The 18,739-nt window shown below is 35.3% G+C and overlaps 1 protein-coding gene across 1 annotated transcript in view; it reads left to right on the forward strand.

Moving 5' to 3' along the window:
* The window catches only part of LOC107097633 (reticulon-4 receptor-like 1), a 125,673-nt gene that overhangs the window by 99,942 nt on the left and 6,992 nt on the right, over positions 1–18,739 (forward strand). The window lies entirely within an intron of this gene.

Below are 18,739 nucleotides of genomic sequence, written 5' to 3' on the forward strand. Positions count from 1 at the left end.
GGATGGATGGATGGATGGATGGATGGATGGATGGATGGATGGATGGATGGATGGATGGATGGATGGCGCCATTTCTCAGATCTATCACAAAATCCTAGGATCTGGTAATGCCTGAGCTATGGCTCACTTGACTTGAACAGGTCATTGTGCAAAATCCTTTTGTGTCGAAGTTTGCATCGTAACCAGATGTAAATATTTTTATATTTTGGACCCATTATATTTTTAAAATAATTGGTTATTTTAAAATAACCAATTGTAAAGTGCTACTGAATAAGACTTTTATTCAGTAGCACTTGACACACCAAGCAAAATTTAAGTTGAAAAGTCAAAGTTGAAAAGCTGTTTAAAACCCAATCTTCAATGTCTTTTCAATGCTCTGAAAATTACTGCTTTTGATTGACCTTGAACTATTTGGCAAAAAGAAAAATTTACAACAAATCTTTAGATTTGTCATTTCTACAAACATAAAACTTTTTAAAAATTCTATATTGCTTTATGTTGGCTCACAAAATTCACACAAAATACACCATATACAGGTATATGATTTCAAGATGGCAATATATTAAAAAGCTCCAGAGCTATTTATACATTGGTAAGGAATTCTAGCAGAGCCCCATTTAAACTAAGAATCTTGCAATAATGTTGTATTAGTGTTGAAAGTGTTGATCCAGATATACCATCCAGCTCAGTGCCTTTGTAGTTGTGCTCCCAAGTCAATCATTTTGTCGCTTTAGGTCTCAGCTTTGTCATCTGCAGAATAATGAGATTTGGAACGTAACTGATTGCATCAACAGCTGCCAGTTCTGTAGTCATTAAATGAACGCTCAATTGAGTGGCTTTTTAACTGAAGACCTGAAGCTCCTCTCTGAGGGGGTTTGTACAACTTGGCAAAGAAGTGGCCAGCATCTTTCTGTGACTAGATCTGTCAAAATCTAAGTGTCCAGTATAAGCACATTACCCTGGGGACAGGTGATGCACCAAACATGACATGGAGGTGAAATTAAACATTTTTAAATCATATTTTGGGTACTTGCATTACTAATCTCAGTGCACGTAAACAATTATTGCACAGAGAGCCTTAAAAACAAATATTGTGTGTAAACAAGGTAAGGCACAGAGTCAATATGAGAGAGGTCTGTAATAATAATTCCTGATGTTCTTTTAACAAGCTTTGTAATAGAGACAGATGGGAAACTAAACGAACAAGAGGGAGGAGAGTGGAGGAGGCCGACAAAGGGTGATTCATACCTGTAGTGCTAAGCAGATCGCAGGGAATGAGATATTTTCCAAGCGCTGGGAGACAAACAGCTATTAAGAGGAGAAGCAACTCGCCCCCTCGCTGCACTTTCTCTTCCTCTTTTCATTGGCTTGTGGGAGCAGCTCATTTTTCGCTGCTTTCCACAGAGGGCATCTGACATAGAGCATTCCAGATCCAGTGATGGTCTGACACGGGTGCAAACAGCACCCCTCCCTTACCCATCTACGGCCACAGTTTGCATGTGTGTAGATTGCACTCAGCACAGAAGTGTCAGGACTGCATACACACATTGATACACATACTATTTCAGCAGGCAGAGGTTCTTGCTGCCAGATCAGCGTCAATCAGCTGTGAAATTTCTCTTTTCATTCCTTGACTGGTGTGGGTACTCATCTGTGTCAGTTTGTGTATGTGGGCCTTCACCTCTCTGGTGTGTCTTTGTGTTAAGGGGCAGCCGAGATAGGTGGAGAGCAGGTTGTCTGCTAACCACAGGGAGGATGCTTCAATCCTTTGGTATTTTGTTCTGAAGTGGAAAACATTACTTTTTATGGAATAAAATGCAAGGTTAAGCCAATGCTTTAACCAAATGCAATCTATTTAATTTAAACCTATGCAGTTAACTATTTATTTCAATTGAATGTCAAAACCCAACATGCCTGAAACCTTGTATTATCTTATTCTAATAACATTTTAGGAAAATAATTCTCATCAAATATGAAGATATACCAGTCCAGGAATGTTAAGTCAAGCTGCTAACCTTGCAAGAATAAGGCTCTTATTTATTCGAAGACTTTATTTAACTCCCCAAATATCTTATTGGCATGCTAAGTAAGTGTTCATGGCAGCTGGAAATACGATAATCCACAAATGTTACTATTACTGCAAGGTTTTTGCTTAGTAGCACTGCTAAGCTGTAAAAATCAATTAAGATGGATTAAACTGGTAAAATGAATGCTTACCAATTTGTTGAAATTGCTAAAAATTGTTTTGGTTCTTTAAGCATATGCTTTTCATGATACATGTACATGGTGGTAAAGAAGGTAGCCAAAAGGAGCAGCAGGTCCCCTCTAAATGCAAGACGCGAATTACAAATAAAAGCAATATATTTAGCATTGCTTGTTTAGAGTCGTTTAGCAATTTGCATGTAGGAATATTTTATATGTGTTTAATACCAGAGGGAAAGTTAGATTTAAATCTATGCTCTACGACATTTTCCATGCACAATAAGATCTAAATCATTAACAGAAACGTCAACATAACAGTTTTATTTGAGGGAAAATGTGCAGGATACATCTCTGTGCCTTGGAAAAAAAATCTACAAAATAGTGGACGTTTTAAACTTGAAAGCATCTTATGATTAACTATAAAATGTACAAGGAGATCTAAATAAATCAAAGACACTAGGCACACACTACATTTTGTGCAGACAATTTGCATGTTTTTTTTTTGTTTTTTTTTATGGGATTTTGTTATATAGCCAGTATTATTTAGGCCTCCCCAAAATGTTCAAGAAGTTTTGCACATACTGGTCAGTGTTAAAAGACATGAGGTAGCCAGAATGTCTATTTCAACTCTAGATGAGAATGTTGCTATATACAAAGAGCAGCTTCCAAAGAATACTTGAAATCAGTGATTTAAGCCAAAATGTAATCAAGAGAGAATGTAAAACAATTGTACATATATTAAGATCCTGTATCCACAGTAATGGCAGCACCATCATTAAAAAGAATCAAATCATTTTGTACATTTTTAAAGTAAGACTTAAGATGGATTCCAGTGTTGACTTGTCCATAACAGCCAACCAAGTCAATCCGCCTTATGAAGCAAAAAATTAGGTCTACATCACATCTGCCTCACCCAAATCCCCTCACAGTATAATTTGATAACACCTAGATAATAGGTGTTAAATAAAGGTTTTGATGAGAAAAAAAAACAGTTTGTCAAAGATTGACTGAGAGTAAGGCTAAGCAAGGCAGAAAGATATAGCTCGTTTCAGGATTCAGTAAAATGGGATATGTGAATATAAAAACAAGCTGATTTTGAGCTCATTTACAGGTTCACACAAATTTGCATTTGTTTCTTAGTTAAAGAGCACATTGTCATTGGCTTTCTGCCGGTGTGAATATGTGATTTAGCACCTTTAAAAGGTGATGCCACTCCTTCTCATAATTTAAAGATGTCCTTTACTTTCTAAGCACAAGTCACCTTGTTGGTTCAGATTTTCTCCAAAATGGAGCAAGACAGAGAGCTGTGCTGGCTGCCAGCTTACATTTTGCCTTTAATAGGTCAAATTGAAATGGGGAAAACCTGTGACCTGCATCATTTGATTACACATCTTGTAGGTGTGTGTGTGTGTGCGTGTGTGTGTCCGAGAAAGAGAGAGAGAGAGAACGATGAAGGCATGGGTGAAGTTTTTATGTGTATAATTAGAGCCTGATTAGTGTTGAGATACGCTTAGCTTTTAAATGACCCAATTACCACATGTAAATAAGATAGAGGTTATTTTGGCACTGGCTCGCATAATTTCTGTTTCAAGCAAATTCAGACACACACTCATGCACACCCACACACACACATACAGTAACATTGATCAGTTATATGTGTGTGCATGTTTGATGGGTCACTGCGTTATATCCTGAATAGATTGCAGAGTTGCAGACTGCTGGGGCAGAGGGAGAACCCAGCAGAGAGTCAGATCACTGAGGCTGTCAGGCAGTGGGAAATAGACCACACATGGCCAATTATAAAATACGTTAAATCAAGCAGGGCTTCCTGAATTTGCTAAACAGACAAAGAACAGAAAAAGGTTCATCATACTCATGGACAACTTGTTCTTTCCATCGCTTTTCTTTTCTTCCTTTAAAAAGGAGGAAAACACCTTTTCCTCTTCATTGTCTTCAATTTGAAGACTATTAATTTAACGAACATTGTATTTTGTATCATGTTTCTGGAGATATATATTAATTAGTGGATTAATAATTGTATTTATTAAAAAGAAGATTACTATTAAGACCTTTTAATGATTGTTGTTTAGGAACACAATTGTCCACTACAGAGGATTAAAGCATTCAGCTTCAACAAGGGGTTAACATTACAAAGAGAGGGAGAAGGCAATGGGTAATAAGAGACAGCAGCTGTAAAATAGCATAATATTTGTTGTTTTAGACCACAGGATTTAAGCTCTTTGCATCAATCTGCAAATCTAGTAAGGAAACATTTAAAGAGGGGATTACCACCTGTAGAACTATAAATAAAAATCATCCCCTTTCCTAAAAAGCCAATCATCTCACAGATTAGGTTGGAGACAAGAGCGACCATTGTTTAGAAAAAAGCTATTCTAAAAAGAGGATTATGTGAAGGCTTGGGATTGCCAAGAAGGCTAATCATTCAGCTGCTGCCTGAGACCATTTCCTCTTTATACAGTTTGGTCCTTAAGGGTGTAAGAGAGGAAAGGGAGAACCTGCCAGTGAAAAAAACACTGTGGTGCCAAAGCCAAAGTGTTTTTACTTTAAAATATTAAAGTTAATACAAAAAAAAACCTTTGGATATGTATATTTTTGTTGTGGTAGATTCAATAAGTAGCCAGAAACATCCAAAGAATCAAGTAAATGTTCTAGTTATGATTGAGATCTGGTGACTAGGGAGTCCACTGGAGTACAGTGAACCCGGTGTCATGTCGAAGTAACCAATTTGAAGTGATTTGAACTTTGGGATACGGTGCATTACTCTTCTAGAAGTAGTCGTCAGAAGATGGGCCAAGTGGTAAAAGCGATGGACACGGTCTGAAAAAGCACTTAGGTAGGGTTTGAAGTTAAGATTATACCCAATCGGTTCAAAGGTTCCAAAGTGGCCCCAGCAACATTACAGCACTACTGGCAGCAACATCTTTTAATAGAAGGGCTTCCTGTTTTGCAGTGTCACAACTGAAATAGAGACTCATCGGACCAAGTAATGTTTTGCAAATCTGTTCATGTCCAATTATGATTACATGGCATTTTCTAATTAGGAGCTTGTCGCTGGCTAAATTTCCAATCCTAAACCGACTGCTTGTGTCATTCTAGACAGCATCCCTACAGGCTTAGAAAAACAAAACACCAAAGTTTGTGCAAAATAGAAAATATTTCTCAGTTATCTAAAGGAGAAAAATCACATATTTGACAAGACATGTTCACATAACAGCCCTCACTCACCTAAGGGCAGTCATTCGGTTCCAGTACCACTTGCGTTACAAAACCACATGCTTATCTGCTCAGCACCTTTATCAAAGGCAGTGTTTTTGTAAATCCTATGTTGTAAATATCAGGCTTAGGTCACTGGAGAATATGAAGCAGTGAGTGTTAATCAGATACATGTTATTCTGTAAGGAAATTCATACTGCCATAAATAGACTAGAATCTTAACAGTGAAGCTCAGTTCTTAATATCTTGTTTACCACATTTTACAACATTACATGAAAATAAAATTATTCTGAAATACAGAAGCATTTTTAAAAAATCAAGGTCAGCCTGTGAAAAATATGTTTTGGGTTTTCTTTTTAGCAGAAAATGTTTTTACCTTTGGTGGGTTTTTGCTTGCTGTTGTAACATGTCTGGTTTAAGGTTGAACGTCTTCATGAACTCAAAGAAAGTATTGTTAAATACCTGATGGGTAACAATTGTCTATTTGATCTGCTCTTGATTCTCTCTCATCTCAAACCATTCTCATCTGATCACAACAACACATTTTGTCACATAACAGCTGTTTAGCTCATATGTCTTTATTTTTAGACCAATTTCTGTAAACCCAGTCAGTAGTTCAGTGTGAAAAATCCTAGTTTGGCAGATAGAGAGGACTTCTGCAGTGTGACTGGCCGATTCACGATATGTTGGCAAGGAACTGACAAAAGAAATAGATGATAAAGGGATAAGCAAGTACCTTAGTAATATTATATATATATATATATATATATATATATATATATATATATATATGTGTGTGTGTGTGTGTGTGTAATGGCTTTTAAAATTCATTGTAAATATTGCTCAAAGGAACTGTCTACATAACAGTAACCTGTGCATGTATTATGGATTTGGCCATTGGTAATTTGCAATGTTATCCGGACCCAACCTGATTTAGAACATTTATAATTTAAAGCATTTTGTCTGATGACAGTTTCTAACTTAATTTGCACCACTTCTTCTGTCGATATGGTAAAGCCCTATGGTAGAAAAAAATATGGTAAAAAAACAAAAACAAATGGTCAGTGTGAATCAGGGCATTGTCTATATTTAAAAATGGAAGAATGTTACATTTTTTTTTAAATATTTGTTATTTAAGAATTCCATGTATACAGTACCATAGATGCATAAAAGCCTCATTTTATGTCACTGTTAAATTCTGTTTAAAGTAAAGGGTTAAATTAAAACTGTCTCTGAACCTTCACAGGTTGATGATTTTCCTTACTTGCATGCCGCTTATGTAATTGGTTACCCCTGGTCTAAACAAATCAGCCACCCAGATCTGGTGGTAGTCACCCATTCTGTCTCCACTATTAAAATGGATGTAAAGGTTATGTACTGTGGTACATAAAAGAGGAGTATTTGCTGGTAGAATTTTTTTCAGCTGGATCTTAGAAGCAATGCCACCATTTAATTCTCTCATTAACTTTTCTAGAGATTTATCATCATTTGAATGAGCGGTGGTAAATGATCTTAGGGATTATAGCTGCTAAGCTCGATCAGCCACTAACAAGAAGAGAGCAGCATCTATACTGAGCATCTGAACTATAGCTAAAGCCCTCCACTCCGCTTGGATCCAATCACATCCCAGCCTCTTTAAGTTGTTGGTATTTCTACATTTTCTTTTGATTTCTGTTTTTCTGTATTTTTTCTTAAACATCACACAGCTGGATAAATAGTGTTGATTGTCTATATCTGCTTGTGGGTGTATTTGCTTGCAGCTTGGATCTGTGGAAACCTAAAGAACACATTCCATCCTACTAAATGCCCTTTTTTCTGTTACAGAGCAGGTTTGTAATGTCTGAACACGTTGCAGGTGTTTATCTGAATCACGCGGCAGAAGGTCACAGTATTAGATGCCAATTCGTCGGAAGTCACAGTTGTGTTGATCACCAAGCAGACAGACATTCACACACCTACCTATATAATGGTCTGCACTTCACAGTACGTCCCCGTCATCCTTGTCGTCTTTTTTTAGCTACAGTTTCACTCGCTCTGCTCTTTTTCCCTCCCACACCGCTGCATTGTGCCTCTCTCCTCCTGCCTATGCTTTCATGTTATAAGAGCTCCTCATTCCCTTTGAGCCTGATATTGCCTGTTCCCACTCTCTCCAGCTCCTTTCCCTTTCCTTCCTTCTCTTACTTTCTCCTCATGTTTGCCAGAATGAGTGGCAGGTGTCTGTTGCAGATGCCAAGCTGTTCTTGGAAGGCAGTTGTGTCGACGGCCTGACAAGCAGCGTGTGTGCTTCAACTTGCTTAGTCCTCCGTTCACTATGAGTGTTTGTGTGGATACATAAATGACATGAAAACTGAAAGAATAGGGTCTTGTAATTGAACCCTAGCTGTGCTTTGTGAAGCTTTCAGCAAATATCTAACTAGAAAAGCTTAAATGAGAATTTACACAAGCAAGCTGAGGGAAATGGACTCTAAGATGGAAAAAGACATGCCAATCATGCATATTCAAAACATAAAAAGTCATAATTTAATACATGATTCAGTCTTGTCAGAATCCCCTTCCATTTTCTATACCAGCTCAGGGAGGCTGTATATAATGAAATTGAACAAAACTTTTTTTTTTTTCCCTTTCCATTAGATTTTTAATTGTGTACACAATGTTAGAGACGGACAAGCACATTCCCTTTGAGATTTTGTCATGTTACAGCAACAAACTGCATTATATTTTGATGGAATTCTATGTGCCATATCAGCACGAATTCCTAAAAAATTTTGAAGTAGAAAGAAAAGCATGTGGTTTTGAAAAATGTGTGTGGCCTATCTTTATTATTCATTGTTTAATCTGAAACTCCTTTGAAGAAATCCACTGCAATTAACTATCCTACTATAGATTTTATATGTAGGGGTTATGAATATGTTCGCGTCCAAGTAAAGCACACTGGTGTTTGTGGTTACAAAATTACAAAATCCAAAAAAGTTCAACACTTTGGCATACCAAAAAAGTAAAAAAAAAATAAAAATAAAAAATACGCTGGACTCACTATCCAAGTTTGAAGATGTTTCGCTTGCCATCCAGGAAGCTTTTTCAATTCAAAATGTCTGAATTAGCATTGAGTTCCAAGCTTTACAGAGTAGCCCACCAAAGCCTTGTTTTGGTTTAGAAAACATGCGACTTGAACTGGAATTACAGGTCCGCCCCTCAGGAATGGGGAGTCGTTAAGGTCTTTGTTAGTCTGCATTACCTGGTACTGGTCTGTGCCTCTGAAAAGGGGGTTCGTTAGGGGCATTGTTGACCTGGCTGACAATGCAAGTTTTTTTTTGTTTTGCCTTCTTTGTCCAAAATGTGAACATTCTGGTCCTCATTCTATAAGATATAGATGTACAGCCAAGTCTTGTCTGGAGGATGTAGCTCTCCTGTGTTGAGCCATGCGTCTCAGGAGAGCTGCCGTACTAATTTTGATTTTCAAATGGTAAATATCAAACCCTTGAATAAGGTGTAAACAAGAGTGTCTTTCATTCCTATTTTTTCACAAGATACTGAATGTAGAAACTAAGAATTTCACTGTTTTGTTTTTGAAAGAAATGTGCTTTTTGTCTTTTATATAAGACTTTGCCTCTTGAAAGTGCAGCATTACTGTGAGACCTTAATCCGTCTCATATGAATGACTGAAAAACTACAGCAAAGTCAAAGCTTAAAACACTGTCCTTTTTAAGAGTGTATTGTTACTGTAAAGTTAACAGGACTACTAAAACATTCCTGTTGTTGCTCTAGAGGGTGTTTCATTTTTTCACATTTTCCAATCCTGCAGTCACACCTCTAAAACCTTCATTAACATATATATATAATTGGTTAAAGAGACACTATGATTTCTCTATTTCCTTCTATTAAACACTAACAACTGTGGAAATGGAGCTGGAAATTGAATATCTTTTTATAGCACTAGTGCAGTTCAATTTAGTTTATTTATATAGTGCCAATTCACAACACGTAATCTCAAAGCCCTTTACAGAGACAATACAGTCAAGGTGGTTAAAAGTTTGTAAATAAATAATATTTATTGTGCACCTCGTAGCATAACTCAAAGTGTTATGAACAAAAGTGAAAGAAAATAAAACCTTAGTGTTCTGCTCTGTGTAGAATTAAGTTTTATAGAATAGAGGGAGAAACAATCTTTGTTGTGAGGAGATTCAGAGTCTTAGATGATTTCACTCCTTTATATGCTACAAAAACATCCAACAAAAATGAACCACATATTCATATCAGCAAACTGCAGCATGAATACAGGTAAAACAATGTATTTTGTCCCTCTTAGACATTAAGATATGAAAAAGCAGAATTCAGGTTTGCAGCTTTGTAATGTTTTCTTTTACTGTAATATTTCAGTCTGAAAGTGGAGGTTGTATTTTACAGTCGAGGTTGCATGACAAGTCACGTTCAATATACTGTAGTGAAACTAGCTTTGATGCTATAGAAATGCAGCAGTGAAGGATTTGCATCAACTGACAGGCTTTATTACCTAAATTTGCAGCAAAGCCACACAGACTTCAAAATATAAATACATTATTTTAAAACAGGTAGCCTATCTTTGCTCTTAGAGTTTTACTCTATATGTTGCTTCAAAAAAATCTGCATGCATTTGTTGCTGTTTCATAACAGCACTGCAGATTTTTTGTCATGATGCAGTAGTTCAACAAAAAGGAATAGCTTGTCAAATATTACACCATGTTATAACTTCTACTTGTTTTACATGTCTCTTCATTTAAAATGTTTGTTTGTCACATGCAATGAGATGAATGCAACCACTAAATGTGAAAAATAAAAGCCATTGCAGAGCTCTTTTAACTGGTTTAAAAGTCAGCTACTAACAGAGCCTGTTTTAATTTTGCAGTTTAATAGAGGTCTAGCAGATAACTAAGGCCAAGTATGTATTTGTTGGCTCAATGTTTTTTTTTGTTTTTTTTTATGTATCTAGGTGTGTGAGACAAAACCACTTAAAAGCATAATCTATGTCTAACCTCTGGATCCATAGTCTGCTACATAACTGACATGAGCTTAAATATGATAAAGGATCTGCAACCTAGAACTAAAAGCAAATATGAACACAAATATTGACAGAAAATGTTGTCCTATAGACTCCATGAGCTCTGTTAGCAGAAAAATACTCGAGATAGGAAATGTTTTGAATGACATTGACAGGTCAGTTTTTGATCCAATCAAGCTTTTGAGAAATAAAGTTGAAACATGCTTGGAAGTCAGATAATATCCAACATAAATGTCTGACCCTACTAATGCAAATCCCTGCAGCTGGCTCATAGTTCTCATGAAAAGCTTTCCAAGAATAGGGAAATCCGTTATAGCATCAGATTATTTTTTTCCCCTTCAAGTATTTATTCAGGGCTTTTTAACCTTTAATGACAGACTGGTATTATATCACAGCAGCTGAATATGGAAAATATAAGAAAGATTGATTGTATTGCAGACCACAGCTACTCGTTTCCTTTAGTGCCTCCATCACCTGTATAAAGGAACTGAATTGCAAATGATTTCCCATAAACATTCGACAATATTGAAGCACATAATGTCTTAGAACCTGTTTCTAAAGATATATAAGTATTCAATCATTTTAAAAATAAGATTTCAGAAGAGGTATTTTCTGAGACATTTAGTTAGAAACAAATCACCTGAGAGAAAGTAGCATCGAGTCATTTGGAAAATGTGCTGCAAAGGCGCATTCTCAAGACTCACTGAGAACTTTCTAATCTTTGATAGGTGGAGTACCATCAGCCTAATGTTGCCAATGGCTTCATGTGCAATTACGTACATATCTTCAAAATAAGGATGAAATAAAAAAAACTTAGAGAAGTGAAGGGAAGGGAGAGCTTAAGTTACATGATAAAAATGAGTCATTTCTAGAAGGCATTGTTTTTTTATATAAAATATCAAAGCAAGAGACACCTGTTGTCCGATTTTCAAACCAATATTCAGCAATTAGGACAAACTAACACCATACTGATGTGTCATAAAAACTAAATATTTACCCTTCTTCAGTTCACCAGTACATTATAGATGTATTACAATAGGCTAATAGTATAACATTATTTTTTCTCAACATTTAAAGTGATTTTAGATATGATTGCAATGCAAATATATCCCTTCTGAGTTTCAGAACGATGCAAACAAAAAAGGCCGAACATTATTGCCTCTCCATCCATCGACTTTCAACCCATACATTTTGCAAACAGCAGTTGATGCAAAACCCTAATGTTACTAACTTACTAATTTATTTAAGCAGGTTATATGGCAGCTATGAAACACCTAAATCAGGGAGTCTGAGGAAAAGTTAGTTAGTTAGATCCATGCATTGTGTTGGTGCTAAGTAACTTCACCTATCTTTCCTTGCTAATGATTCCATGTGATGAATTAAGAGTTAAACTATTATAGTAAAAATGTGGTAGAATTTGTCATTGGGAGATTAAATCTAGTTTAAATGTTTTCTGGTGTGAAATATCAAGTATGTTCATCTCAACAACTCATCTTTAATTGAATATACCTGTATTTTGTTTTGTTCAAGAAGAGTTTCAAATCATTTGTAATTTTTTTAATTGGTTCTAACGTTGGTAATTTTGTGTTTCAATTATGACTTGAGTCCAAGTAACATGACTAATCTTAACCTCTGTTGCTTTTTTTTTTGCCACTTAACATCTAATGCAAAATTTCTGCAAGATATCAAACATCTATTGCATGAAATATTATGTAGTTATCGTATCATTTTTAAAAATGTTTTTATTACTTAAAATAAGCTAAAATACAGATATATAAGAACAAGTCTTTCAAATTTAAGGGGGGGTGGGGTCGCTGGGAAATGTACAATTATGGAAAGTAGCATAAAATCAATAAAATCAACTAATAAATTGTTCATTTAAAGATGTAATCCCTCTCAGCAGTGATGCAGAGAAAAAAAAAGGCACACTTGGTTTCAAATTTGTATTTCAAATTACAGCGACAGATGCATGAGTCTGACTTGCAACAGAAAGGTTGACGGTTCAGACCCCAGCTCTGGGTTTCAATGTCATTGTGTCCTTGGGCAAAACACTTGCATTGCTTACTGATGGAGGTAAGAGCGCCTGGTGGCGCCTGTGCAACCTGGCTTCTGTCAGTGAGCCCCAGGGCAGCTGTGGCTACTCTGTAGTGTGTGCATGAATGGGCGAATGACTAAATGTATTGTAAAGCACTTTGGTCAAGTCCCTAGCATTTGAAAAAATGCTATGTAAGCAGAGGTGTCAAGTAACAAAATACAAATACTTTGTTACCTTACTTAAGTAAATTTTCTGACTATAAAAACTATAGTGGAGTGATTATTTTTGGTACTTTTTCCATCAACCTCTTTTTTTGCAATCTCTATCTCTACTTGCAATATTTTTCTCTACTTTCTAATCCCTAGATTTTAAAAATAGACATTTTTTTTTATAATAGACTTGTTAGTTTTATTTAATTTGAGCTCATTTTCATTATGGCCTCTTGGTATTTAAAAAACAACAACAACAAAAAAAAAATAAAAAAAACCATCAAAATAAATTGTTTCATCCAGACAACTGATTATTTTGTAGTTGGACCCGGTGCTGCACCAGCTTGTTGTTCGCCTCATACCAAAATAGATAATGTTCAAGGTGAAGCAAAATTACATTTATTAATGTTACCTTTAGTTATATAGCTAAGAAAATTAAATAAAGTAAGTTTTCCAGAATTGTCGAAATATGTTCATTTAATAGGCTAATGCAGTAAAGCAGCTGCATCTACTCATGTCAGGTTTAGATCACATCCCCTCATCACTATCCACCAGCTCATTCTCACTGCACTCTCTCCCATAGAAATAGATGGGATGCATCTGTTATGAGGGAAATGGGACACGTTTTCACAAATAACCTACAAAAGAAATTTAACAACTAAATATTTTAAAAATATAAAATGTTTTTTTTTTATCTGTTAAATTAAGGTTGTAAACATAGTCTCTTTGTTATCTCATGGTATGCAAGACAATGGGTCTCCATTGGTTTGAATTACAAGACTTTTCCATAATTGAATACAGTTGCAATATGGCAACAAATGTAGCATATTGCCTAAAAACTTAATTTAATGATACAAAATTAAAGTTTACTCATCTAAGATAGGAATTACATTTTTTCATCTCATTAAAATTTTCTGCTGGTCCCTCAGACTGATGATTTTCACATGTCAATATCTATAAGAAATGTTTTTTTTGTTTTTTTTCTGGGCATAGGACCACATGAATTCCATTTACATCAAAGTAAAATCCTTCCATTAAAACAAACAAAAAAAAAAAACTATTAAAAAAAGGTTTTATATCACAAGTTTTTTTTATCAAGTTAGGATGAAGTAGTTTTTGCCTTATTGCATTGTTATTGTTATAGCATTGTTCAATTGAATGACAAAAAATTTTTTAACAAATACATGCGAGCAGAAAAGCTATCGCCCTTGATTTCAGCACCATATGGTATGAAACAACTTCTCTGACAAAGATTTCAATCTCCGCTTTTGATGTTTAAACATCTTCAGATAATTTAGAAGAAGAGATGAACGCAAATAGGCAGGCATTTTCTCACACGGCCGACAACAGCTGTATAATGTCTGATAAAGAAAGCAGAGATGGCAAATATGACTGGAGTGAATAAATGGGACAAAGTGGAGTCAGATGAAAATGATAAAGAAAAAATTGAAACACCCCAAACCCAATTCCACACCCCACAAGACTGTAGGCATAAACAAAATGCAGTTAGGGACTGAAAGCAATTGGAAATGCAAACTAATGCTCGGAGCACTTATTATAAGCATGTGTCAAGCTGATTTCCACTGCAGCCAATTTGGATTATAATTATTATAGATACAGTGGGATGAACCTTTTTCTTATATTCACTTTGTAGATACTACCAGGTGATAGATGGAAAATTGTAACACAGCTAGATGAGTTTTAAATTAAATTTAAATCATTTATAAAACCACTGCAGCTTTCTCTGTTAGAAACCCAATCACATGTTTACAAAGTCTACGGCTTATAGGCTCATGTACGCAGTTCTGGTACAAGCAGTGGTTTTACATTAAATTAACAGGCACAGCTGGAAAGATGGGCAACTGATGAAATTAAAGATGTAGAGAAGGACAGCTGTTGTGAAGAAACAAGGCATAGAGTGTAAAATAAAGAGACAGACATACCAAACTGATTAAACAAAAGAAAAGAGAGGAAACAAGAAAGAACGGAGAGATGAAATCATGACAGCCTGCAGCACCGAATACCTGCTATATGTTCATTTCACAACAAAAACTACTGACCAATTAAAGCAAGAAGCCCATCAGACTGTAAAATAAACCCCCTAAAACAGACAAAGAATAGAAGGAGATATACTTTACTTACATATCTTGAACATTTTAATGAAAAAACAGAAATGGTCTTTGATTTATTATTCCTATTAACTATTATTCATTTCTAACAACCTATCATAGAAAAGTCTATACGTACGAAAGCATCACATTTTATAGTCCCTTCTAGGCATTTGTTTTGTTTTCATTATGTCAGTGCATCAGTTGAAATAGCATGGGTAAACTGCACACCTTTAAAGAGGCTATTAAGACCACATAATATCTACAGGTATGAGAGGAAGTTCTGCTAGCAAACAGATGGTATCATTTCTCTTCCCTGAGCAACTGTGTCAAGAAACATCTGCAGTTATTACAACAGTATTGTGGTTTTAGGTAAGCAGCAACAATGGAAAACATAATTCCCTTCTAAAGCAATTAGAGGGATCAGATTTCAACCTGGTGGTGATCTTAATTCTTGATAAACTTAATCAAAATTAGTAATTATATTTACAGTCAAACCAGATAACAGCCTTGTCTAGATCCACAACAAATAAAGTTGGATAAGGGCTCCCATCCATGACATGATATTCATATCTCCCTTAATGAAAGTCAGTGACACATTACTTTACAAATCCAAATCTGTACTTTACTTCAGTATCAAATTTTTGAGGGTTTTTTACCATTTACTATTTCACTATAGTTGAAAAAAATAACTGTACTTCATATTTTTTGGTTCCTCAAAATTGACACACTACTTCTATATTGGTAACAGCAAGTCATAATAGCCTGAACAAAAGAAAGGGAAAATCAAGAGTGCAAAAAAAAAATCTGTCCAATTTGGGATGAAGACAGGGGGCCAGGAAACATTGCAAGTAACAGATAATTCATAGACAATTTACATACATTCCACCTCATACGTATTAGATCTTAAATTTACTTGATTATGTTTCACGTTCTATTTCAATTTTAATGCCATTTACAACTCTAAGGGGATTGGCGGCCTAGTGATTAGGTCATTGCGCTTGGAATCCAGAGGTTCTGAGTTCGAGCCCGAACCACGGAATGACACTCTGGGTCCCTGAACAAAGATCCTTTACCCCACACTGCTCCCCGGGCACCACACAATGGCAGCCCACTGCTCCCCAAGGGATGGGTTAAATGGTTAAATTAAATGGTTAAAGAGTTCATTTCGTTGCATTTTACTTGTGACAGTGTAATGACAATAAAAGCAGGGGAAAAAAACAACTCTAATGCTGTGAATACCGGGACTCTAAAAGTGTCCAGCTGCTCGTATATCTTTTCAGTTCAAGCTATTTTATCTTGTCTAATTTTCATTTTAATACAACCTAAACAGAGCCACTATGTTTATGGTCTGCTTCCCAACACAGTGAGCAAAACAAGATAAATTAACTTGTTTTTTTGTTTATAGAACAGTATTTTTAGAAATAAGTCAGTGAAAATTATTTTGTATAATTTAATGCAAAACATTTAACTTTTACTTTCATAGTGTAGAACTTGTGTATTTTTACTTCTACTGAGGTAGAAGTCGGAACTTTTACTTTTATCAGTCTGTTTAAATTAAATTCATGATGTCTTTGACACATGGCAATTAAGTTAGAACATTTATTTGATAAATATTGCTAGCTGAAATTAATTTTTTATTTTTTATTTTGGATAATATGTTTAATTTGTTTTATTATTTGATGCAGGCATCAACAGTCACATGGAAATGTTTACATTTATAAATAGAACTATCGCCACTTTCAACAGCAGGATCTTTTCTTTTTTCACAGATGCCCAACCTTCACCTTCCTCCCAGATGCAGGAGTTGACGTCAATTTAAAGCAATTTAGAAGCAGTGAAGCCATTTAGCCATATCTATTGGAGCTGTCCTAATTATAACTTAATCTAGCAACAAAATATAATGGGTCCCTGGCAGAAACTGCAAAGTTTGTTAGCAACATCAGGGTCCTGTGATAACAGGAAGCACAGAGAGCGAGTTGTCTGTAGCTGAAAGGGAACTGAAGATAAGCTCTACTTCAGCTTGAGGCATGTTCTAAAGCCCAAGACTCCTCTTTTGAAAACAACAAAAGTGTTCTGAGCTTATATATTATTCACACATTTACCTGTGTAGTTGTGCAGCTCATCTGTGCTGGTAAAGTCTTAGTTAAACCCGTTCATTCAAAGGTTTTTTTATTCCTATCACTGTCTGCTAAAACAGGTCCGTATATCCATCTCAAAATAAAAAAACAATTCTTATATTTTCATTTTATCTCAAATGTCAATTGAATATTTAAACATTCTATTCTAATATATGAAGCCAAAGGAATATTTGGGTTGTGAAGGTTATCCCCATCTCTGAGGTAGTATCTTGATAAAACTTTGGCTGATTTTGAATTAGGCAAATTTTAGCTCCTTTTCTTTCATGTTTTGTGGGGTCAAGAGTAAAACTCTATTATAGGTAGGAAAGTAACTCCAGACTGCTGGGCTGTCATTATGTGATTGCAACACACAGGGATTTTACATGTCACAGCTCGGGACAACGGCCTTCCTACAAAAATACAACGCAATCATTATAAAATTCAAATAAAATTAAGATGTTTAAATTTACATATATTGCATAGAGTACATGTTTAGAAATTATGTTGTTGTTTTTTTTTTATACGAGGTTGTCTGTGCCTTTACATCCTATCACACAAAGGATTGTGAGGAACAATTATAGCTCTGTAGCGGCGGATAAGAACCTCTTGATGTTCTTATGCGAAATGAACTATCGATAGGACGAATTATGCTTCTTCCTACCTCAGTCCTTACTGCCAGCCCTATTCGGATAGCACTTACAGTATGGTGACCGCTGATCCGCTAGGGCTTAAGTGTCCTTATAGGTTTATCAGATTTGTATTGCGCCTGTGGCTAAATGATGCCCCATATAAAATATGAACAAGACTGTTTTGATCAATTAGGATTTTAAAATAGGCATAAAAGATATGGAAATGCCTTGTTTATTTATTCCACAGTTTTCTTTGTCATATTTTTAAATAAATATCATATTGACATTTCGAGCTGATAGCAAACAGTTGAAACTGTGCTGTGCGTTATAAAACAGTTTAGTTGTCTGAATCATTTATTGTTGATTTTTAATAATTCATTAATATTTTAGATTAAATGGTAAAAACATTTCCAAACTAACAAATAATTAAGTAGTTGTTGTCCAACCACTATTAATAAATATTCATCAACTCATAAATTATTAAAGTGTTGATATGGTGTTGGCAAGAAGTATTTTAAAAAGGATTAAGGTTGTCAGGATTGCAGCTGTTATTTTTCTTTTAACTTCTTCCAAAAGAGAGGTCAGATTTGTCAAATGTAACATCTGCCTTGTTACAGATATACAGACAAACATTGCTGCACATGCTTTATGTTACCAGGTCATGGTTTTGTACTCTGGAGTCCTCTGGTGTCGTTTGAATACATGTTTTCTTTAACAGAATACGAATGTGCATCTGTCACTACTATCTACCGACTCTACTTTTGCCTTATTTACTTTACTTCCCCAAGAGGATGCTCATTGATATAATGCAATGACCACCTATCCAATGGCTATTTGACAAACCAAACATCTATTAACTATTGCAAATGTTCTTGCTTGAATTTAAAACCAAAAAGGGTGGACACATATCTTCTCATAGGGTTGAATGTATGATGTTCAACTAAGATTTTTCATTTCTTATTTAATCAATATCTTATTCCTAGATCAGTGTGTCTCTCCATCCTCAGCTCTTTTCTCCCACTTTCTTTTCCTCCTAGTTTTCTTTTTCTTGCTCGATGAAACATCAAACACTAAAATGATTCAAGGCAGGAAAAAAAAAAATCCAATGAAAATAAAATAAATGATTTGAGGGCAACCTGATAAGACACAGGAATACCCACTTGAGAG

The sequence above is a fragment of the Cyprinodon variegatus genome, unplaced genomic scaffold, assembly GCF_000732505.1.
Source record: "Cyprinodon variegatus isolate N-32 unplaced genomic scaffold, C_variegatus-1.0 Scaffold712, whole genome shotgun sequence".
NCBI classification, from domain to species: domain Eukaryota; kingdom Metazoa; phylum Chordata; class Actinopteri; order Cyprinodontiformes; family Cyprinodontidae; genus Cyprinodon; species Cyprinodon variegatus.